Source organism: Tupaia chinensis, unplaced genomic scaffold, assembly GCF_000334495.1.
Source record: "Tupaia chinensis unplaced genomic scaffold, TupChi_1.0 Scaffold000402_1, whole genome shotgun sequence".
Classification (NCBI taxonomy): Eukaryota; Metazoa; Chordata; class Mammalia; order Scandentia; family Tupaiidae; genus Tupaia; species Tupaia belangeri.
Window position 1 is genome coordinate 2,167,822 of NW_006159904.1, and position 8,219 is coordinate 2,176,040.

General features: G+C 34.3%; 1 pseudogene; it reads right to left on the bottom strand.

Moving 5' to 3' along the window:
• Positions 1 to 377: 377 nt before the first annotated feature.
• LOC102487575 (elongation factor 1-alpha 1 pseudogene) lies at positions 378 to 1,280 on the bottom strand (annotated as a pseudogene).
• Between the last annotated feature and the right edge of the window lie 6,939 nt (positions 1,281 to 8,219).

An 8,219-nucleotide genomic window follows, 5' to 3' on the forward strand; every position in this document is an offset into this window, starting at 1 on the left:
AAGCTAGTAAAAAGCCAGATCTCAGGTACAGCTAACTTAGTTGAATCTATGCGCACAGGGCCTTGTCTGTAATGTCTCACGTTAGAGACAATAGTGGTGTCTCCAACTTCTTTCTGTAGCTCTGAAAATAACTAGACTATAGTTTAGTGGTCTAGTTTTATAGCTGAAAATGAGCAAAAGATCATGCAGTAGGTAATGTCTATAAGAAAACATCAATTTTTTTCTCATTAAATTTAGTTTTAATGGGTCTCGAAATTCTGACAGATTTTTGACCAAGTTGTTTCCATTAAAAAGTAATTATTTTAAAAACTAATAACTTAAAACTGCCATACACACACACACACACACACACACACAATGTTGCACAAAACATTTTCCTTTCCTTCTGAAGGCTTTACGATGCATTGTTATCATTAACCAGTCTTTTACTATTAAACTTAAATGGCCAGTTGAGACAAACAGTTCTGAGACTGTTCTTCCACCACTGATGAAGACTGGGGGGCAGGAATTAGGGATATTCATTTAGCCTCCAGAGCTTTCTGGGCAGTCTTGGCGACCTGGCCAGCTCCCGCAGCCTTTTTGTCCATGGCTATGATGATACCCACAGCAACTGTCTGTCTCATATCACGAACAGCAAAATGACCCAGAGGAGGATAGTCAGAGAAGCTCTCAACACACATGGGCTTTCCAAGAGCCATATTAACAATGGCAGCATTGCCAGGTTTAAAAAATCTAGGGTCATCTTCCAGCTTTTCCCAGAACCCCAATCAATCTTTTCTTTCAGCTCAGCAAACTTGCAAGCAATGTGAGGAGCAGTGTGACAGCCCAGTACAGGGGCACAGCCAGCACTGATTCGGCCTGGATGGTTCAGGATAATCACCTGAGCAGTGAAGCCAGCTGCTTCCACTGGTGGGTCATTTTTGCTGTCACCAGCAACATTACTGGGTGGAACATCTTTGACAGACATGTTCTTGACATAGAAACCCACGTTGTCCTAGGAAGAGCTTCACTCAGAGCCTCATGGTGCATTTCAACAGACTTCACTTCAGTTGTCACCTCGACTGGTGGCAAAGTGACCAACATACCAGCTTTGAACACACCAGTCTCCACTCAGCCCACAGGGATAGTGCCAATACCACCAATTTTGTACACATTCTGGAGGGGCAGATAAAGGGCTTGTCAGTTGGATGAGTTGGTGGCAGGATGCAATCCAGAGATTCAAGCAGTGTAGTTGCACTATCATTACCATCTCTATGGGCAACTTTCCATCCTTGAAGCATGGCATATTAGCACCAATTCTCCATACATGTATCACCCATTGGCAAAGCAGCTCTAGTGTGCATTTTGCTGAGGTTTTGCTACTGAAATCAATTGGGCTAAGTATGTGCTGTAGTTGTCAATACTTCATTTATAAAATGAAGGAACTCAGCTGTGTTTTCTCAGTAATCAGATGCTGCAGTGAACGTTAATCCATTATTAAATAGCTTTTCATGTGATCTCCCAACGAAAGCAATTTCAAGGAAAAAGCAGTTTAATATTAATAAAAATTGTCTTTCAGGTTTATCACTGTGAAAAGAGTAAAATATAAGTCACATGTACTGTAAAGAATATCTTTTTTCTTAGAAAATTTTGGTAGGAAAATTAAGAAGTAACATTTTAATTTTTTGTTGTTGTTGGAGAGGTTTTGGCTATAGGGTGTGTGTGCTCGCCAGAAAGATAGAGAGACAGAGAGAGAGAGGAAGCTAGAAGTCACCACCTAGGAGAGATGTCCGCACTGCAATCCCTTCTCCTCCATTCTCCTCTCAGGATCTTGGGCATATACGCACATACGCCCGGTTTGAGTTTAAGCCACCAGGTCTGGGTCTCGAACCACAGTCGACTCCATTAGAGTCCAGCGACATAGCCATTAGGCTAACTGTTGGTACCAGTAATATTTTAAATTTAAAAAGTGTGATGCACACTCAAGATGTATCTGTTTGTGAATAACAACATAAATTTCAATTTGCTAAGCTAGATCTTAGTTTTAAGTCAGCAGAACAAAATTTTAAAAAATGAAGCTTAAAATGGCCTTTGATTATTTTCCTTTAATTTGGATATATTTCCACCCAAATGTAGCTGGGATTTACTTAAAAAGATATCTAAAAAATGATTGTTTTCATTTTACCCAGCTGTAGTTTCTTATTGCTATCTTTAACCTAATTTTTAATCAGTAATGTATAAAATGAAAATCTCATTTTTTTTTTCTGTTCGCCCTACTACAGAAAATGTTTGCCTTTCACATAGTCTTATTTAAGCCCCACTTAGTGGAAATGTTTGAAAGGAAATAATTTCTCTCAATCTCTCTTACCTAAAGCATGACTTTTGTTTTATTTTCATATTCATTTAAATTTCATAGAGAAGTTCAGTGTCTCCCTAAGAAACAAATAACTAAATGTTTCTCTTTAAATGCCAGTGATGTGCCTTTGAGTGATTATAGAATAGAGAAAGCATTATTTAATTCAATGTTAGATTAAATGACTGTCATTTAGGTATAAAAATTGGTTTTAAGGAGACTATAGTGCTTACATTAATAGTTTGTTTTCTTTATAAATATTTCAAACAGAAACATTATAAAATATTAATTCTAATTTACCACCAAATTGTCATATCTTATGAAAACCTCAAATAATAATATTACTTATTTCTGCTTTTGAGAAGTATTATGTACTAGACATCCCACTTAACAGCATGTATATTGTGGATAAGTTAACAGACATAATTTTAAATGTCTTGCAAAACTCTAAAAGTATTAAGAAAAAAATGTAAAAAATACATTTTTAAAAAAGAAAGTTTAAACTGAAACCATGTTAGGTCAAAATAACAACTTTCTTTTTTGCATAAAAATAAAAGATGCAATCTCTTACAAACAGTTCAATAGATTTGACAATGAAGGACTACTCCCTCAAATAAAGATTGCAAATAAAGAAATTTAAATATAACTGTTAGGAAAAATACCCAAAAGAAAAACCATCTGTGTTTAGCTCTACAGTGTAGATTAAAATCGCTTCTGAGATTTTGTAAGAAAAACCTGCCTCACTTGGGTCTAGTGTTTAAATTTGTAGTGTACACATTGTAAGAAGACCTCTAGCTAAGAATTAAAATATTCTATGGTACACAAAGAGGTAAGAAAGAAAGAATTGAAACTTTGAATTTGGATAGCTCAGTGAATTATCATGATAAAAAAGAAAAATAAATCCATTCCTAATCACATTACAGTGAGAATGCCAAGCACTAAAGCTAAGCAAAAATATTAAATTTAACAATCAAAAAAGGGCAGATCATACACAAAGGAATTTCTCTCTTTCACACACACATACAAGATTATATTGGAATAAGGCATTCAAAATTATTCAAAGTGCTAGAAAATAGAGCTAACAACCTGCAACTTTATACCCAACAGAACTATCTTTCGACTATTGAGTGAGAAAAATAAACCAAGAGTAAAATTTACTCAGGAATAAAAATATGTCTAAACTCAATAGAAAAAAAAATCACGGAAAAATTAAGACAAATTTAAAGCGTAAGTACAATGTACAAAAGACATTAACAACCATTTCATGGAAGATGAGATATAAGTGATTAATGAATACATGAGGCCTAGTTATGGTGATGCAATCAGTAAGGTGCTGCGGAGCAAGTTTGAGACTGGTTGGGTGCCCTGGGTTGGGTTCCCAGACAAACCTAAACAGGCTGGGAGCAGAGGTGTGCTCTCATAATCTCAGTTAACTAAGAGACTGAGGCAAGAGGATGGTGATGTAGTGAGATCTTTGCTCAGAAAGAAATAAATCAGTGAGCGAGAAAGAGATGAAAATATGATCAAATTCACTGTAATCTAGGAAAGATGGATTAAAACCATAATGTAATATAATTCTACACTCAACAGAAGTAGAGTATCTGGGAGCCAGATGGTGATGCAGTGGTAAAACACAATGCTCTCTCTGTAAGGCTGAGCCCTATTTTTGGGTTCCAGATTTACATCTTGAGACCTTCCTGAGTACTTCAGGCACACATATGCTCATTATCCAAATCCAGGGCTGGCTGAATCTGGGAGTAGACTGTAGTTTCAATACCCTGTCAGGGGTACTGTCTCTCTCTCTCTCTTTCTCTCTCTCTTTCTTTCTTTTATACCTGGAAGAAATTAAAACATAGACACTTAAAGCAAAAGAGTATCTGAATTAGTACCAAGTGTTGAGAAGAACATGGAGTAATGGGAAGTCTTCTATATGGTGTTGGGGATACATACTGGTGTAAATATGTTGGAAGAGTGTGAAATAGTCTAGGTAATTTGTAAACTATACATATTTATGATCAAATATCTTAAATCTTGGGAAAGTACTCAAGGGAATCTCATGTAAGTGAGCATCAAGAAGTATTTGCAAGAATTTCATTATAGTACTGATCTTAATACACAAACTGAAACTAATCCACCTGTTTGAACTTTGCAATTTGACAAATTCATGCTAATATTACATTGCAGTGACATTTAATGAATATCAGAGCATCAATAAGTAAGGAATTCCAGACATAATATAAAGAACACAAAGTAGGGAGCATAAGAGTATCTATAACACATAAACCATTATACTATACATAAAATTTACATATATGTATAAATGTATATAACTTGATAATATATTTTTTGGCATAAATACATACATATGTGGCAAAATTGTAATGAAAGCAAGGAAAAGATAAACAAAAATTAGAAAAACAGTTAACATTGGTGGAAGAACAGGACTGAAGAACTGAAATGTAATAAACAGGTAGCAAATTTGCATTCTTAAAGTTACTGACAATATTATATTTTCTAAGATGAATTCCAAGTACATATCCTTTGTTCTATTATGCTTTATATTGTATATAAAATAGTTTTATTCACACATAAATATTTCCTACCAAATGAATTAATTTAGTCAGATATCTATTACTTTGCAATTTAATTTAAATTGGTTATAGATTGTATGCCAATTAATCATAAAAATCAAAATACTTTCATGATTTTATAATTATAATGTTAAATTTTTATTTTAATTATTGTAATCTTTAGAATTATAAGTGGCATTGCAAATACTCTTTCTACTAAGTATGTGTTTTTTTTTTTTTTTACTTAGGATAATTTTTGTTTTCAGAGGAATTTTTTTGGCTGAATTTGCAGTGTGATTCATTATAGAGCATGAATTATAAATAAATATCATTAAAAAGAAAGTGTCAGGCCAAATTCTCTCCTCAGATGTTTTCTTTTTCTTTCATTTTTTCTTTATATTTTTGACAGGTATTGCTGTGTTACAATCCTTCTGCCTCAGTCTCTGAGCCAGGCCTAAAAGTGCTCACTCCCATGTTTTAATCTTTTTAGATAGGGTCTTGTATTTGGTGCCTATGTCAGCCGTGAGCTCATGACTCTCCTGCTTCAGCTTCCCAGGTTGCTGAGATTCCAGGTGAAAACCACCATGTCTGGCTTTTAAACTGGACCAAGAATTGAACTATGGCCTCCTGTGTGGCCCAGCACTGCAGAATACAGCCTCTTACAAGTGTGCCCCACAATAGCTGGGCCTCCGCAGATTTCTTATATATAAATATCAAAATCACAAGACTCACTGTAGATGGTACTGTTATCTTAGTTACACTTCCCCATGTGCTTTTTATTTTTATTTTGAACTTCTTGTCAGTTTCTAAGATTCACTTGCGTAGCCAAAATTTCAAGAATCTCAACAAAGTCATTGCCTTAACTAAACTTTAAGCAAAGAAAAACATTAATTCTTCCAAAATATGAGAAGGTTCATATTATTATTACCTTAATTTTATATATCGGGAAACCAAGGCTCAGAAAGGTTAAGGAAGCTGTCCAAAATTACTGTCTTAATCTGTTCAAGCTGCTACATAAAAAATACTGAAGAGTCAATAGTTTATAAATGGTTCTCTCTCTCAGTTCTGGAGGCTGTGAGATCCAAGATCGAAGTGCTGGCAAATCTAGTGTCTGGTAATGGCTGTTTCCTGAATTTCACAGAATCATCTTCTTGTATCCATACAAGGAGAAGAGAGCAGGGAGAGAAAGCAAGCTCTAGTGCTGCTTCTTTTGGGATACTAATCTATTTATGAGGGCTCCACCCTCAGGGTCCAGCTACTTCTTTTTTTTTTTAAGTTATTATTTATTAAATTTTATTTATTCATTCATTATTTTTAATTTGACAGAGAGAGAGAGAGAGAGAGAGACACACAGAGAGAGAGGAGAGAGAGAGAGAGAGAAAGAAGGGAAGTGAGAAAGCAAGCTACCAGGCCCAGGTCTTGAACTGTGATCAGCCATGTGGGAGTGTCCAGCGCCTTAACCACCATGCCACCTTCTGGTCCTGAGTCCAGCTACTTCTAAAAGGCTCCACTTCTTAATACCATCATGTGGAAGGTAAGGATTTCAACATTTAAATTCTGGGAAGTGTACATTTAGTTCAAACACAAGTAAGAGGTGGCAGAAGAAAGATTCCTAGTCTTATCTGAAAGTATACTCTATGTTATTTTCTGAAGCATAGTGTTATAAAAGGAATTTAAACCCTATGTGTGTGTGTGTGTGTGTGTGTGTGTGTGTGTGTGTGTGTGTATTTACTTAAATATGCAATTCATTTATATTAATATTATTAGCATATTATTATATTTATATAGAAATTTACAAATATATATAAATTTAAATGTAGATTCCTACCTGATTATATGTCTCAAAACATTTTCATTTTTATCATGGGCAGAATTTTCATTTGTTACATCTATCTAGTCTTGTGCCATATTTATTCCATATTTACAGAACCATTTTAGTATTTCCTTATTCCAGTTATTACCCATTGGAACAATCCCCTACTATCTTGGTCTAACACTTTCCAGGTCTTGGATACATGTCAAAATTGTTCGTTAGTATGACTCATCCATTTTCTCTAGACCAAGAAAATAAGAATCATGTTTCAACTACAAATCTGAATTTTGAGTAGCAGTTGCATAATTTTAGCAAAATTCATCTATTCTAAACTATAGAAGGCCTGCTTTTGAAGGGATGCCAGGAGTTTTCTGTATAATCTTCCTATAAAAAAAAAAAAAAAAACTGATAATATATGTGGTGACTTCCATTCATGACTTTGAATGGAAATCATTTATGCAATACTTTTTGCCTAAAAGACATTCTGTTTTTAATCACTTGATGCTCTTCTCAAATGATAGAAACCCTTTTCTTTTTTAAGAATTACTTATTTAACTTTATTTATTCATACATTTTTAAAAATTTGACCAGAGAAAGACAGACACAGAGAGAAGGAAAGTGAAAAAGCAACACATCAGGTTTGGAATTTGAACTGTTGTCAGCCATGTGAGAGTGTACAGTGCCTTAATGCCTTAACCACCATGCCACCTGCCGGCCCTGAAATCTTTTGTTTCAAGTCATTGTACTAATTTTTTTTTTTTTTTTTGGAGAGGTTTATGCTATTGGGCGTGTGCGCTTGCAAGAGAGAAAGAGAGAGACAGAGAGACAGAAAGCAAGAAATCACACCCCAGAGGAGATGACCACATGGCAATTCCTTCTCTTCCATTCTTATCTCGGGATCTTGGGCACACACGCACATGCACCTGGCATGAGTTTAAGCCAATGCGTCCAGGACTCGAACTGCGCTCAACTACATGGGAGTCCAGAGAGACATAGCAATTATGCCATCTGCTGGTCCCAAAATTTTAATTTTTAAATTTTATTTTATTTTCAAATGGAAATATATATTTTATCAATGTAAAATAGTTATTACAATGTATATCATACTTAAGACACATCAAAGATGACAATGGGCAATTCTTCATAAATATGTTACTTCACAAAGGCAATATAAAAGCTAATGAAAAATCTGATTTTTTAATTTTTGAATTGCCTACTTTTTAAATTGCTACTTGCTTTGTATTAAATTTCCTAATGTTTTATTTTGAGTTAGGAAAATAATCATATATTTTCTCTAATTCATTATAATAGTAAAAATATATTTCAAAAATTACATGAGAAGTCTTCAGCAATTTAATTATTTCTTTTTTATCTTAATTTTTATTTTATAAAGCAAAAATGACAGAAGTTTCTTTTTCATAGAGAACTTCACATTTTTTGCCTGTTAAATATTTCTTCCTTTGCTCCTCCCAGCCACTCTCTACCACTAACTTTCTATCATCCA